Source organism: Capricornis sumatraensis, chromosome 18, assembly GCF_032405125.1.
Source record: "Capricornis sumatraensis isolate serow.1 chromosome 18, serow.2, whole genome shotgun sequence".
Classification (NCBI taxonomy): Eukaryota; Metazoa; Chordata; class Mammalia; order Artiodactyla; family Bovidae; genus Capricornis; species Capricornis sumatraensis.
The window spans coordinates 54,626,542-54,643,333 of NC_091086.1; the positions used below are offsets into that span (position 1 = coordinate 54,626,542).

Below are 16,792 nucleotides of genomic sequence, written 5' to 3' on the forward strand. Positions count from 1 at the left end.
TTCTGTAGTATTTTTCATAATGACTGTGTGTATTTAGTTGCTAAGTCCTGTCAGACTCCTGTGACCTCAAGGACTGTAGCCCACCAGGATTTCCCAGGCAAGAATACTGGAGTGGGTTGCCATTTTCTTCTCTAGGGGATCTTCCCAACTCAGGGACGAAACCCATGTCTTCTGCATTGTCAGGAGGGTTCTTTACCACTGAGCCACCTGGGAAACTCTACATAATGACCATACCAATGTACATTCCCATCATTTGTGTAACAGGGCTCCCTTTTCTACACACCCTCATCAATATTTGTTATCCTTGTCTTTTATATAATGGGCATCCTAACAGAAGGACTTCCTGGGTGGCTCAGATGGTAAAGCATCTGTCTACAACGCAGGAGACCCGGGTTCGATCCCTGGTTCGGGAAGATCCACTGGAGAAGGAACTGGCAATCCACTCCAGTACTATTTCTTTAGTAAAATTATTCTCATATCACTTTGGGGCTTCCCTGGTGGCTCAGAGGTTAAAACATCTGCCTGCAGTGCAGGAGACCCAGGTTTGATCCCTGGGTTGGGAAGATCTCCTGGAGAAGGAAATGGCAACCCACTCTAGTATTCTTGCCTGGAGAATCCCATGGACAGAGAAGCTTGGCGGGCTACAGTCCATGGGGTCGCAAAGAGTCGGACACGACTGAACGACTTCACTTACTTACTTACTTGCTTACTTATCCTAACAGAGATTAGGTGATGCCTCATTATGGTTTTGAATCACAATTCCTTGATAATTAGAGATGTTGGCCATCGTATACTTGGCTAGCCATGTGTGTGTGTGCGTGTGTGTGTGTGTGTGTTTGAGAAATGGCTATGCAAGTCTTTTGCCCATTTTTAATGATTTTTGTTTGCTATTCATTTGGAGTCATCCTTTGTATATTTGGGGTATTATAACATCATATCAGATAAATGATTTACAATTATTTTCTCCTTTTCCATAGGTTCCCTTTTCACTTTGTTGATTTTTTTTTTCTGTGCAGCAAATATTTTGTCTCATGTGCTCCCACTTTTTAGTTTTGCTTTTTTCACCTCTGTTTTGATGTCATATCCAAAAGTATCCTTGTAAAATCGATATCAGGGAGATTATAGCTAATCTTTTCTTCCAAGAGTTTTACTTTTTAGGGTCTTACACTTATGTCTTTAATCCATCTTTTGTTAAACTTTGTGTAAGTAAAAGATAAGGATTCTTTTTTTTTTTTTTGCATATGGATATTTAATTTTCCCAACACCATTTGTTGAAGAAACTTTCCTATCCCCATTTACATGGTCTTGGCATTCTTGACCATATATGCATAGTTCTGGGCTCTCTTTTATGTTCCATTGGTCTATGCATCTGTTTTAATGCCAGTACCAGGGAATTCTCTGTGGTCCAGTGGTTAAGAATCTGCTTTGTAGTGCAGGGGACACTGGTTTGATCTCTGGTCCAGGAAGATCCCACATGCCTCAGGGCAACTAAGCCCGTGGGCCACAGCTACTGAAGCCCACGTGTCTAGAGCCTGTGCTCCGAAACGAGAGAAGCCACCGCGGTGAGAAGCCCACTCTCGCTGCAACTAAAGAAGGTCTGTGAGCAGCAATGAAGACCCAACACAGCCAATAAGTAAATAAATATTAAAAAAAAAAATGCCAGTACCATTCTGTTTTTACCATTTTGTAATATAGCTTTGTAACATAGTTTTAAATCAGGAAGTGTGATGACTCCAGTATTCTCAGAACTGCTTTGCCTATTGGATGTTATTTGTGATTTTATACAAATTTTACAATAATTTCTTCTCTTTCTGTGAAAAACACTGTTGGAATTTTGACGGAGATTGCATTAAATCGATAAATGGCTTTTAATGATCCTATTCTTCCAGGGACATTGGAAAGTCTCTTAACTCCAAGTGATGGGTATTGAATCACTGATAACAGTATCAAAGCCATCCTCCCCTTTTCAAATGATTGTAGTGTGAACAAGATATATTCTAGACACAAGTCTGGGATGTTGTAGAGACATTTTATTAACATAGTCTAAATTCCTGTTCAGTTCTTATGTAAGAACATGGTCCTTGAAGCTTCTACAGTTATTTATTTATTTTTTAATATATAGAGAAAGAATGCACAACACTGAACTCAGCTTCATGGAAATTTGGATGGCATGGCAGGAAGAAGGAACAGTGCTAAGTTCTTGCTTATATTACTAACTTACTGAATTAAGCACTCCTAGAAGTATCTTTTTCATATGCTTCTTATAATTTGAGATAATTAATGTTCTAGATGTTAAGGTCATCTTCAGTGGGTTTTCTGTCATATATTACCTAAAGTGTGCATGCATGCTAAGTTATTTCAGATGTGTCTGACTCTTTGTGACCCCATGGACTGCAGGAGCCCAGCAGGCTCCTCTGTCCATGGAATTTTCCAGGCAATAATACTGGTGTGGACTGCCATTTCCTTTCCAGAGGATCTTCCTGACCCAGGGATCGAACACAAATCTCTTAAGTATCCTACATTGGCAGGTGCATTCTTTACCACTAGTGCCACTTGGGAAGCCATACTACCTAAAAAGCTCTAGGTGATACAAAGGGGTAGAATCAGAATTCAAGTTCTCTAGAGAACACACCAAGAAGATGACTAAAGTTCCTACTTCAAAAAGAAAAAAGATAAAAAGGATGAAAGCATTTATCAACAGCAGCTAAAGCACATGAAATTAGAATATCTGTAATAAGGTACACAATCATTACAACCCTAAATATTTGGATGACTGGATTTGGATAACTTTAACTTTTCATCTCTGACAATCCTTTGTTTTTATTTTCTTAATGCATTTTAAAAGGTCAAGACCTCATAATTTTTAGGAATAGAAAGCATCAATTAACTTATTATTAAGTTGCACCATAAAAGTTAATGTTGGGAAATATTTAAAATTATAATAGCAACACTCAGGTGGTATCAATTCCTGCATATATTTTGACCTCAATATTTACCCAGTCCAGGATCATCTTTCATCAGTAGTTATGACTTTATCTTATACTTTGGCAGCTTTTTAAAAACTTGTCTGACTTTTCCAAACTTTTCATTATGATGCCATTTCACGACTTTTATTTTTTTTTGAAAAAAACAAGGAAACACAGAATACCAATATTTATTCAGCAAATTATCCCAGCTACCCAATTATCCCCATAACATTTTGAAAACAACCCTGTATTTTTCAAAATATGCTTATAATAGATGCTGCCAATACTCCCTCAAAAGTAATAAGTAGTGCTTCCCAATTCTTTCATGGCTTCTTTAGTAGCCTTATGTTTAGTTATGTTTTCAAATGTGTCTTTCAAAATACCATTCCTAGCAAGCTTGATATAAACTAGCTTTTATTTAATTAACCTTTCTTCAGTAAGAATTTTCGTTAAAACTTCTTGTTTTTATATGTTCTGAATTCTCTTCATAAAAAATGAAAAAGCTTTCTGGAAGGTTTTTTTTTTTTTTTTTTTTTTTTTTTTTTTTTATAGAGTGCTCAATTTTAGCCTATGTAGAAGTTAAAAATTTGGATGATGTCATTTATAGTCAAGGTCACACCAAAAGTATATTATAAAGAAGAAGCTAGGCCTCTCTGGTGAGAACTTCTCAAGTTTGATACAGGAAAGGACATAAGAACGGCTCTTCTCTGGGCCCATCACCAACTGAAAACAACATGTTCCTGTCCACAGATAAGCCCACACAGACTATGCAAATGTAGACGGTGGCGGGGGTGGGGGGGCACCATAATCAGATGCAGTAGGTAGAAACAAATATGCTTGAAAAGTGTGAATTTATTTAAAACGACAGACAGCTCAAGAAGCTATACTTTTTAGAAAAGTGCACATTTTTAAAAAAATCACTTCAAGACAAACCAATTACCATATGCTGTGAGGTTTGAAATCATACTGAAATGAAAATGTGTTAAAAACTGTCAATTACTTTTTTTTTTTCTTTCCACTGGTGATGGTTTTGAGCATTTCCTTTTGGATTCTATCAGTTAAGTGTTGGCTTTTTTTTGTGAACTAAAATAACAACGGTAATCAAATGACATAGGCTATTATATATAATGGGCTTCTCTTGTGGCTCAGTTGGTAAAGAATCCACCTGCAGTGCAGGAGACCTGAATTCGATCCCTGGGTTGGGAAGATTCTCCTGGAGAATGAAAAAGCTACCCACTCCAGTATTTTCGCCTGGAGAATTCCATGGATTATATAGTCCATGGGGTTGCAAAGAGTCAGACACGACTGATTATATAGTAATACGGAATAGAGAAATCAAACATCATGCTCACATAACACACACACACGACAATCTAGGTTCTAGTCCTGACAATGAATGCTTTTAAAGTGGAGAATCATTTTAAAATTGCAATCCTATTAACTGATTTGGCTATAATGTGAGATGATGTGTTAGGTTTTCCTTGCTGCTATAACAAATTGCCATACATGTAATGGTTTAAAGCAACACAAATTAAGTGTATCAAAATTCTGTAAGTCAGAAGTCCTAAGTGGATCTTACTGGGCTAAAATTAAGCAGTCAGGAGGGCTGTGTTTAATCTGGAGGGCCATAGGAAAAATGTCTTTATGTTGCCTTCTTCCATTAATTAAGGAACAATTTTCAGTGTCCTTTATGCTCTATAAGGTACCCATTTTCATAGGTTCTAGTAATAATAACCTGGACGCTACTCTGTCACAAATGATCTTTGTGACACAACATCAAATGCTCAGAATTCCCTCCTTTTCAATCCTACAATTATCTTCTTTGTGCAGCTAAAATATTTCATCATTCCTTGAATTCTAGATTTCACATTTATAGAAAAAATATACAAAATTATTCAAATAATTTTTACACAAATCATGATGTCGTAACTTAGTAAGTAAAATCCATTTGGGAATATTTAGAAATTGTGAAGCTATACACAGAAGTTAAACATTAAAATAAAAATTTTTATAAAAGACTATGAGATCCTTAAAAATATTGCTAATGAAATAAGCTCTCCCTAGCTTTAAAATATTATTTATATAGGAAAGAGTTATATAATAACAATGGTGAGAAATTCAGTTTTTCATACATATATATTGATTTTATGTTTTATTTTGCTCTTTATGAGAAATTTATATTTTTCATACAAAACTTTAAAATTATAAAGAAAATTGCAGCGTCTACCTAAAGGCAATCACTCCTAATATTGCTTTGGAATTCTTTCAGGTTCATGTAGTTTTGTTTTATTTTTATACTTACTTTTTCATTAACATTAATCCAATTGTTGTTTATATGTTTAATTTTTAACTTTATTATTTTTTACACATTTTATAGGGAATACTTGTCATCATTTTATGCACTTAAAATTTGTTAAATCATGTTTAATCATCTTACAATTATTAATAATTTAGATTTTTTATTTTTTATTTATATATACATAATGAACATAATCGTGTACTTCTTTCATAAGAACATTTTTTTAATGTAAAATTTTAAAGCATTGTTTAAAAGTGGCTTTCTACCAGAGGTAATTAGATTTTGTTGATAGAGGAACATGAGCCTATATTTTAATTCACCTGAATCTGAATTGTAATTTAATTCATTAATATTTATTTTACCTGAACCTGAACAAAAGCGTATATTTTAATTCAGCTGAATTTATATTACAGATAAGTTGAAAATAAATAACATAAGAAAATCCATGTTAATAAAGATGACTAATGTTCTGTTAAAAAATATGTTTTAGATATTTTTAAAACCTCATTTTGTTTAAATATATTTGAAATATTTGATCAAATATCTAAAAAAATATGAAGAACATAAGATACATCCAAAAAGAAAATAGAAATTAAATTTACCGATGTATTCTTTTTAAAATATTGAGCAATAAGTCTCATTAATTTGGTATAGTAACATACTCTATGGTCTAGACTCTGATTTAAATAAAAATTAAAGAAAAAACTATTCTATTGGTTAGCTTCTTTTCTCTGCTGTATATTTAAAGAATAGTAATAAAGTATCAAATAAATGTCAATTAATCATATTTCATGTTATTATACCAAAATACTTTTAAAAGTACATGTATTACAGAAAGGAGAATGAGCAGTAGCAAGACATATTGTTTTCATTGTGGGGAGAAAAGCAGTTAAAAAACAACTCTGTTGATTTTTAAGGAAAAATCCATCAATATTTGATTTCCAAGTAAGAATAATTTCTATTGAAGAAAAAGGAAGATATTGTATTGAGCCACAGGTGTATTAGTAAGCCAGACTTACATAATTCTGTTTTACTATTTGCTGGGATAAAGCTCTGGTTTTCTTAACTCCAAACCATAAAATCATGCAGTAACTTGGAGATAATTTCACTCACAACATAATTCAGGTAAAGCAGTAAAGGAAACAAAACAATGGAGGGAAAACATTTCAGCCTTTACATTGATACTGACATTTTTCAATACCAGTATTTTTACTCTCAGACACAAATGGGCATATGGAGTTATAGAGCATTTGGCAAAAATTGGACTTTAGTGTCATTTATTTGAATGTCTATAAATCTCTAGCATATATGTTTAATTAATGTTATACTTTTTAACTAAAAAATGATTAAATTTAATTTTTGGATTGATAATTCCTGCTGAAATGCTTAAACTAAGATAGCACAAAAATAAACACACACACACACACATACACACATCACCAAAGTATCAGCATGAGCCCAGTCACTCATATCAGAAAATATGACATCAAAATTAGGATAAAGTTAAAAATACACGTGCTTTTCTTAGGAACACAACTGGCTATTCAGAGAACCATCCATAAACTCACAGTGAGGCAACATGATCCTTCCTCAAAAGCAGATTTATTTGAACCAAGACTGTAAAATTTCCTTGAGGACAGTTTAAAAGTTTAGCTAGAAAAATTGCTATAAAACAAATAGAATTACATGGAGTCTTCTGGATATTTAAATTGAGAATAAAAATTTAGAGATCTCTATCGACATTATAAATACCTTAATGTTTTTAATTTTAACTAAAGAAAGTCCTACTTTTCTGTGTCTGACTTGTACAAATTTTGTTGTTGTTCAGTCACTCAGTTGTGTCCGACTCTTTGCAACCTAATGGACTCAGCACGCCAGGCTTCCCTGTCTTTCACCTTCTCCTGAAGCTTGCTAAAACTCATGCCCATTGAATCAGTGATACCATCCAACCATTTCATCCTTTGTAGTCCACTTCTCCTGTCTTCAATGTTTCCAAGCATCAGGGTCTTTTCTAATGAGTCGGCTCTTCACATCATGTGGCCAAAGTATTGGAGCTTCAGCTTCAGCATCAGTCCTTCCAATGAATATTCAGGGTTGATTTCCTTTAGAATTGACTGGTTTGATCTCCTTGCTCTCCAAGGGACTCTGAAGAATCCTTTCCAGCACCACAGTTTGAAAGTATCAATTCTTTAGTGCTCAACCTTCTTTATGGCCCAACTCTCACATCGATACATGACTACTGGAAAAACCATAGCTTTGACTAGATGACCCTTTGTCTGGCCTCATTTATAGAGATAAATGATAGGATATTCAGGGCAGTATAAATTATAAAGATATGCTTACTGAATTAGTCAGAAACTGGTTGTTGAAAGGATGAATATTTTATACAAAACTTGAGTCAATCAATGGAAATGACTGAAGTTGAAAAGAACAAAATATATATATATAAAACTCTTTTAATAATCTAATATATCTTGCAGTTAGGAAATTAAAAGATGCTTACTCCTTGGAGGGAAAGTTATGACCAACCTAGATAGCATATTGAAAAGCAGAGACATTACTTTGCCAACAAAGTTCCATCTAGTCAAAGCTATGGTTTTTCCAGTAGTCATATATGGATGTGAGAGTTGGAGTATAAAAAAAGCTGAGCGCTGAAGAATGGATGCTTTTGAACTGTGGTGTTGGAGAAGACTCTTGAGAGTCTCTTGGACTGCAAGGAGATCCAACCAGTCCATACTAAAGGAGATCAGTCCTGGGTGTTCATTGGAAAGACTGATGCTGAAGCTGAAACTCCAATACTTTGGCCACCTCATGAGAAGAGTTGACTCATTGGAAAAGACCCTGACGCTGGGAGGCACTGGGGGCAGGAGGAGAAGGGGACGACAGAGGATGAGATGGCTTGATGGCATCACCCACTCGATGGACATGAGTTTGGGTAAACTCCGGGAGTTGGTGATGGATAGGGCGGCCTGGCATGCTGGGATTCATGGAGTCACAAAGAGTCAGACACGATTGAGCAACTGAACTGAATATGTCTTGAAACATTAGACAGATCCTCATTAATATTAGCATTGAATCAAAGGTCATAGAGTGATTGAAATTAATAATAAGAGGATAAAACTGACATAAAGATAAGTAATAAGGTACATAGACTATATTCTGTTTTTATTACTGGATGATGTTAGTGCTGTCACACCAGTGTTATTGTATTCTAAAGATCTGCTGAAAAGTTATGGGTAATGTTTTTGTTCACAGGTATTATTTTTTACTCACATTGTCCATCAAAACATGTATTTTGTAATATGACAATAATTATTTTAAAATATTTATCTTTGTATAGTACTTTGTATTAGTAAATCTTCCTGGATTTTTTAAAATTATAAATATATTTTTTTTTCTCAGGATGGTGGATACTTTACATTTCTTAACTTCTCCTTAGTGAAAGTGTTTGCCTGACAGTAAGAAAGGCCAACTGACATTATTCATGTTTAAAACCTGAGTTTTTCCTTTTTTTTACCCTGAAATTGAGTATCCTATGCGCTACTAGATTTAGTATTGCTCTCTAGATACTCAAAGTGCAGAGCAATTTAATGTACATTTAGTCTAAAAATAATATTAAATGATTTAATAATTGTACTTGGTAGATTCTTCTAAGTTTATTGATGATACTTTAAAAGCAGCTGTGTAGAATAGACAATACTAAAAAGCATGTATAGGCCAATATGATAAAATACAGGCCATTAATTAAGTTATATTTATAACTGACTTCACTTGATTGAATCATAAATAAATTAAATGGTAATTTTTAAGAAAATATCATTAGCCACAAGTTTAAAAGATGGCTCATAATTTTTCAATTCAGGAGAAGTATAATCAGCCAGTTTCTAAATTCTATCTAAGTATAAATTGGACATTTTGAGATGCATAATGAAGATTTCACGTGATCTGAACAATGCAGAGTAGATTAGTGTTATAGTGAAAACATATCTCAAATCATAGCAATTAAAGCCACTCTTAGAGGTTCTCTTATGCGTTCCCTTAATCCAGTTCAAGTCCTAAAACTAGATTATTATAGAAAAAATTCATTATACTTTGAAATTTAGAGAAAGGAGATTCATAAAATATGGTTCTGATGAGTTTAATACCATTACATTCATGCAACTCATTCCTATCACTTGCATTTAACATTTTTAATACCTATCTCTATTGATAATGCTTCCAAGGTGGTGCAGTGGCAAAGAATCTGTCTGCCAATGCAGAAGACACAGGAGACATTGGTTTGATCCCTAGGTCAGGAAGGGAAGATCCCTTGGAGTAGAAAATGGCAGTCCACTCCAGTATCTTGCTTGGAAAACTCTATGGACAGAGGGTCCAGGTGGCCTACATTCCATGGGGGTCACAAAGAATTGTATACATCCTAGTGCACATACATACACACACACACACACACACACATTATTGATAATGCAGTTATATATGCAATGAAAATCCTTGTTTCATATTTCCCATGAATATATTTGTAAAAGTTAGACATAAACATAATACATAGAACCTCCACTTTGATATTATGTCAATTAAATGATACACAAAATGTGTTATCTAAAATCATATACTTTAAACCTACTCTTGCCTAGATTTCTATAATATGTTGGAGAAGATGCTGCTGGTTGAAAACTAATAACTGTTGCAGTCCTTCCTTATTAACAACAAATAACATAAATTGACCCTGGAGGAGGGCATGGCAACCCACTCCAATATTTTTGCCTGGAGAATCCCATGGACAGAGGAGCCTGGAGGGCTATGGTCCATAGGGATGCAAAGAGTCAGACACGACTGAGGTGACTTATCATGCATGCAGCATAAATTGATGAAACATATGTGCAAGCAAACATAGAATAACTGGCAATTTTTGCACTTCAATTATGATTTTTTTAAAATTCTTTGTGCTAATGACTGGTCTACTACTACTACTACTAAGTAGCTCCAGTCATATCCAACTCTGTGTGACCCCATAGACGGCAGCCCACCAGGCTCTGCTGTCCCTGGGATTCTCCAGGCAAGAACACTGGAATGGGTTGCCATTTCCCTCTCCAATGCATGAAAGTGAAAAGTGAAAGTGAAGTCGCTCAATTGTGCCCAGCTCTTAGTGACCCCATGGACTGCAGCCTACCAGGCTCCTCTGTCCATGGGATTTTCCAGGCAAAAGTCGTGGAGTGGAGTGCCATTGCATTCTCCAATGACTGGCCTAGCAATGAATTATTTTCTTCTCCTACTCCTTTCCTTTCCATGTTGGGGGTTCTCTCTAGCCAGGATAGGTTCTATGATAACTAGGCAATGGCACCCCACTCCAGTACTTTTGCCTGGAAAATCCCATGGACAGAAGAGCCTGGTAGGCTACAGTCCATGGGGTCGCTAAGAGTCGGACACGACTGAGTGACTTCACTTTCATTTTTCACTTTCCTGCATTGGAGAAGGAAATGGCAACCCACTCCAGTGTTCTTGCCTGGAGAATCCCAGGGACGGGGGAGCCTGGTGGGCTGCCGTCTATGAGGTCGCATGGAGTCGGACATGACTGAAGCAACTTAGTAGCAGCAGCAGCTATGATAACTATCACATAATCACAGAGTGAAAGGCTTACAAAAAATGTTACTTTCCCAAGGATAGCAGAGAAGGAGAAATGAAGGCCTACATCCAAGAACAGCAACCACAAACCCTTAGATTACTAACTACTCAGGAAATAACAAAATCTCGAACTCTTGACTGTTCTTTAAAGATATAGTAATTTTTTCTTATCTTAGTGGTCAGGTAAAGTTGTGAGAGCTGGATTGTAAAGGAGGAAGAGCAGCAAATAATTGATGTCTTTGAACTGTTGTGCTGGAGAAGACTCCTGAGCATCCCTTGGACAGCAAGGAGATCAAGCTAGTCAATCTTAAAGGAAATCAACCCTGAATACTAATTGGAAGGACTCATGCTGAAGCTGAAACTCCAGTATTTTGGTCACCTGATGTGAACAGCTGACTCATTGGAAAAGTCCCTGATGCTGGGAAAGATTGATGGCAGAATGAGAAGAGTTTATCAGATACTGAGATGGCTGGATGGCATCACTGATGCCGTGGACATAAACTTAGGCAAACTTCAGGAGATGGTGAGGGACAGGGAGGTCTGGTGTGCTACAGTCCGTGGGGTTGCAAAGATCAGACGTGACTGAGCAACTGAACAATGAAATTTTCTTAGGATTTGAGCTAATGTTAGTCACAGTTTCTGTTATTGCAGACAAAAATATTCCTTTCTCATACAGCTTTTGTTTGTCTCTATCTTTTATTTCGCTTGTAACACAATCTGCTTAATTTTGAGTTGCAAAAAAAATAATGCCCTTTTTTATTTTCCTCAGTCATTCTTAATATACATGTTTTATTAAAAGTAGAGGAAAGTGATTTAGAAAGGAAATCAAATAGTATTCATGTTAAATATTTTATTATATGCCTTTTTTTTTTTTTGTTCCAAGGCACAAACATACACACACATATGTTATTCAGTTGCTTAGTTGTGTCAGACTCCATGCAACCTCATGCACAGCAGCACACCAGGCTTCCCTGTTCTTCACTAGCTCCTGGAGCTTGCTCAGACTTCATGTCCATTGAGTCAGTGATGCCACCCAACTTTGTCATCCTCTTTCAACCCCTTCTCCTTCTACCCTCAATCTTTGCCAGCATCAGTGTCTTTTCCAATGAGTCGGCCCTTCACATCAGGTGACCAAGGTACTGAAGCTTCAGCTTCAGCATCAGTCCTTCCAATGAATATTCAGGACTGATTTCCTTGACTGGCTTGATCTCCTTACTGTCCAAGGGACTCTCATAGTCTTTTTCAACACCACAGTTTGAAAGCATCAATTCTTCGTCATTCAGCCTTTTTTTATGGTTCAATTCTCACATCCTTATATGAATACTAGAAAGACCATAGTTTGACTATATGGAACTTTGTTGGCAAAGTGATCTCTCTGCTTTTCAATATGTTGTCTAGGTTTGTCAGTTTTTCTTCCAAGGAGCCAACATCTTTTAATTTCATGGCTTCATTCACAATCTGAAGTGATTTTGGAGCCCAAGAAAATAAAGTCTGTCATTGTTTTCATTTTTCCCCCACCTTTTGCCATGAAATGATGGAATTGAATGTCGTGATCTTAGTTTTATGAATGTTGAGTTTAAGGAAACTAAGATCATGGCATCCAATATATACTTTTTTTCCAGAAATGTGTTTTTCACTGATGGCCATATGCATATGATGACTATGTGTACTACATGTAGTTTTCTTACTAACTTTTAAAATAATTTTATTTTTTAAAGCTGCTTAGGTTCACAACAAAATAGAGCACATGGTACAGAATTTTTCCATATAATCTCTCCCCTCACACATGCATAACCCCTTCAAACAATGACATCCCACACCACAGTGGTAAATTTATAAACTGATGATTATACTACAGGATTGACACATATACATTGATTTAATCTAATGTATTTTATAATCTATTAATTTTGAAAAATGTATAATGAAATGTATATGTCATTATAGTATTGATCAGACTGCTGCTGATGCTGCTGCTGCAAAGTCGCTTCAGTCATGTCCAACTCTGTGGGACCCCAGAGACGGCAGCCAACTAGGCCCCTCTGTCCCTGGAATTCTCCAGATAAGAATACTGGAGTGGGTTGCCATTTCCTTCTCCAATGCATGAAAGTGAAAAGTGAAAAGTGAAAATGAAGTTGCTCAATTGTGCCCGACTCTTAGTGATCCCATGGACTGCAGCCTACCAGGCTCCTCCGTCCATGGGATTTTCGAGGCAAGAGTACAGGAGTGGGTTGCCATTGCCTTCTCCAATTGATCAGACTAGTTTGTCCTAAAAATCCTCTGTACTATGCCTATTCGTCCCTCCTTCCCTTCCCTGGAACTACTGAGTTTTTGTTTTATTTCTGTTTGTTGGTTTTATTCCTTGGAGTTTTTCATTTCCCAGAATGTCATATATAATAGTTGGAATCGTTCAGTGTGCAGCCTTTTCAGATTGCCTTCTTTCACTCAGTACTCTACATTTAAGCTTCTCCTGTGTCCTCTCATGACTTGATAACTTGTTTCTTTTTAAAGCTGAACAACATACCACCGTTTATTTACTCATTCACTCACTGAAGGACACCTTGATTGCTTTGAAGTTTTGGCAATTATGAACAAAGTTGTTACAAACATTCTTGTACAGATTTTTGTGTGGATATAAATTTTCAGTTCATTTGGGTAATTACTAGGGTGTGTGATTGCTGGGTCATGTCCTAAGAGTAAGCTGAATTTTGCAAGAAACTTCCAGGTTGTCTTTCATAGTGTCTGTATCATTTTGTATTCACTAGTAATGAATAAATATTCCTGTTGCTCCACATCCTTGTCAGAATCTGGTGTTGTCAGTTTTGGATTTTGTACATTGTAAAAAGTGTTGTGATCTCTCATTGTTTTAATTGACAATCCTCCAATTATATATGATATGGGACATCTGATATACTTATTTCTATCTGCATATCTTCTCTGGTGATTTGTCAGGTCTTTTGCTCATTTTGAATTAGTTGGTTATCTTATTACTGTTAAATTTTAAGAGTTCTTTATATATTTTAGATAGCCATCCTTATCAGATATATCTTTTGTAAATATTTTTCTCCAAGCCTGTTGGTTTTCTTCTCATTCTCTTGACACTGTCTTTTGAACAATAGAACTTTCTTTTTACTTCAGTAAAGTCCAAGTTATCAGTTATGTTTTTCATGGCTATGCCTTTGGTGTGTCTAAAAAGTTAGCAATAAACACAAGATTGTAGAGGTTTTATCCTGTCATCTTCTATAAAGTTATAGTTTTGCACTTTATATTGATTCATTTTGAATTAATTATTGTGAAGGATGTAATGTCTGTGTCTATCTTTTTTTTTTTTTTTTGGAGGTAAGTTGTTTTCTTTTCCTTTTTTTTTTTTTTTTGTATGTAGATGTTCAGTCTAGCACCATTTAGTAAAAATGTTCTTTCTTCTCTCTTGTCTTTACTTCTTTGTCAAAAATTTAGTTGGTTATAATTATATGGGTCTGTTTCTGGACTGTATTAATCTAATTTTTAATTAATTTCTATTATTTGTCTAGTACTTCCAAAATTGTGAGAGTTTGTTTCTTATTTTCATTTTATAAATTATAATATCACAATATAATTTGTAGGAAACATTTATTGCATCTGCTGCTAAGTCACCTCAGTCATGTCTGACTCTGTGCAACCCCATAGATAGCAGCCCACCAGGCTCCCCTGTCCCTGGGATTCTCCAGGTAAGAACACTGGAGTGGGTTGCCATTTCCTTCTCCAATGCATGAAAGTGAAAAGTGAAAGTGAAATCACTCAGTCGTGTCTGACTCTTGGCTACCCCATGGACTGCAGCCTACCAGGCTCCTCCATCCACGGGATTTTCCAGGCAAGAGTACTGGAGTGGGGTGCCATTGCCTTCTCCGAGTAAAATAAAACTTTATAGCATAAATTCCACCCATTCATTTTTATAGTTTTGTTATTTAAATATATACAAAAGTCATAGTTCTTTTACTTATTTCTATTGCTAAACAATATGTACCAACACAATACCATTAATATCATATTTTCTTGGCAAGAATAACCTACAATTAATGTATTAGTTATATTTAACTTTATTTCAAATTTATCATTTTGAATAAACTTCTAAAAAAATAAAATATATAAAGAACTTTATACAGAATTGTCCATATGCTCTTTTTTTCCTAAAAAAACAAATAAATCCCCCAACATTGTGTGTTAACAATAAAAATGATGTATTTTTATTAAAACAAAAAAAAGAGTTGGGGCAGATGGAATGACATTGTAAAAATAAAAAACTGCTTAAGAAATGAATTTGCAGACTAATCACACTTTTTAAATTTACCTTCAAATTTTTAACTCATTGGTATATTCAGGTTTTATAAAACATAAATAAGAAAAATACATGTGTGACTTAAGTGCTTTTGCATCAGAAAATTGTAACACCTCTCTAGTAAAGGATGGCCAAATGAGTTTTTTTAAATGATGATGATGATTAATCATAATTTTATTGTTAGCTGAAATGGATTCACCAAAATTAGCTTAACCATTGACAATAAGTTTATAATGCTTTCTAAAGCTCAAGTTCTTGTTGAACAAAATGTGTTTCATTGTATCTACCGCATAGGTTTGGCATAAGTAATTAATTATATAAAGTATAATGAATTGAAACATCTTTATTCTTGTACTTTTTTTCTGTGGACGGTCTTCACTATATGCTTCACTTCATCAGTTAAGATATGACTCAATGTTCTGCTATCAATTAGAGTTATATCTATCTACTTGGATAGCTAGCTAGTTTGCTTGCTAGATTTGTGTTTATTACATGGATTTGATCTTGTAATTGCTAGAGATAGCTAAGCATTTTGGTTAAGCAGCCTCTGGAAGTTTCTTTTATTTGTATTGGTTTTTCAGTCAAGGTCTAAGGAAAAGTGGGTAAGGGAAAATTGATGTAAGATAAGGAAAAACAAGAACCAGCTGAAATCCACAGCACAAAACTATATTGGTTTTGTAGCCTCTGATCTTGATGGTATAAGTATCCTGTGGTCAATAGGCCCTTCATAACAGAACTAAATATGTTCACTTAGCATATATGTAGAAAGTTTCAAGGAAGAACCAGAGGAAAGCAAATACTTGTGGGTTCAGACCCTGTCTCTTGCCAGTGATATAAGCTGTTATATCTTCACTAAGATGTGAATGCTTAAAAGTTCTACTTCACCTTTGTTCTCCAAACCAAAAACAAGAATCTCTCTTGTGGCCCATCCTAATGAGAAACACACTAGAAAGTGAATTATCTCAGAAATGTAGCCCAACATAACCAGGTTGACACATTGAAAGCATATGAGTGCCAACTTGACACTTACACATATCTCCTTAAAACATACTTCATTTCCAAATAAAGAAGATAATCATGCTTCACCTAACATCATCCAACTATCCCAATTAATGGGAAACACAGTGACTCTTTCCCTAGAAAAATCTGCTAGTCTTATCTTTAGCTTTCAGTGATGTTCATTGTGTCTCTAGCTGATTTACCCTCTCTTTTGATATAATGCAGTTTAAATAATGAGATATAAAGCTAATTACAATTAATACATCTTAGAGCTTCCTTAGTTGTCCAGTGGTTAAGAATCTGCCTTGTAATGCAGGGGACTTTGTTTTGAGACCTGGCCGGGGAACTAAGATCCCACATGTTTAGTAGCAACTAAGACCCTGTGCCACCACCAGAGAGTCAATGTGCAACAACTACTGAGTCTGTTTGTTCCAGAGCCTGTGTGCCACAACTAGAGAGTTACCAGGCCACAGTGAAAGATCTCACATACAACAATGAGGAGCTCACAACTAAGACCTGAGACAGTCAAAATAAATAAATAAAACAATTAACACATCTCATGTTAGATGGAAAGGAGATGAGAAAGGAGAA

At 35.2% G+C, this 16,792-nt stretch overlaps 1 non-coding gene across 1 annotated transcript; it reads left to right on the top strand.

Annotated features, from left to right (window-relative positions):
* The first annotated feature begins 341 nt into the window (after window positions 1-341).
* On the top strand, window positions 342-413 carry TRNAC-ACA (transfer RNA cysteine (anticodon ACA)). Its single transcript has one exon. It is a non-coding gene; the product is annotated as a tRNA-Cys (tRNA).
* The last annotated feature ends 16,379 nt before the right edge of the window (window positions 414-16,792 follow it).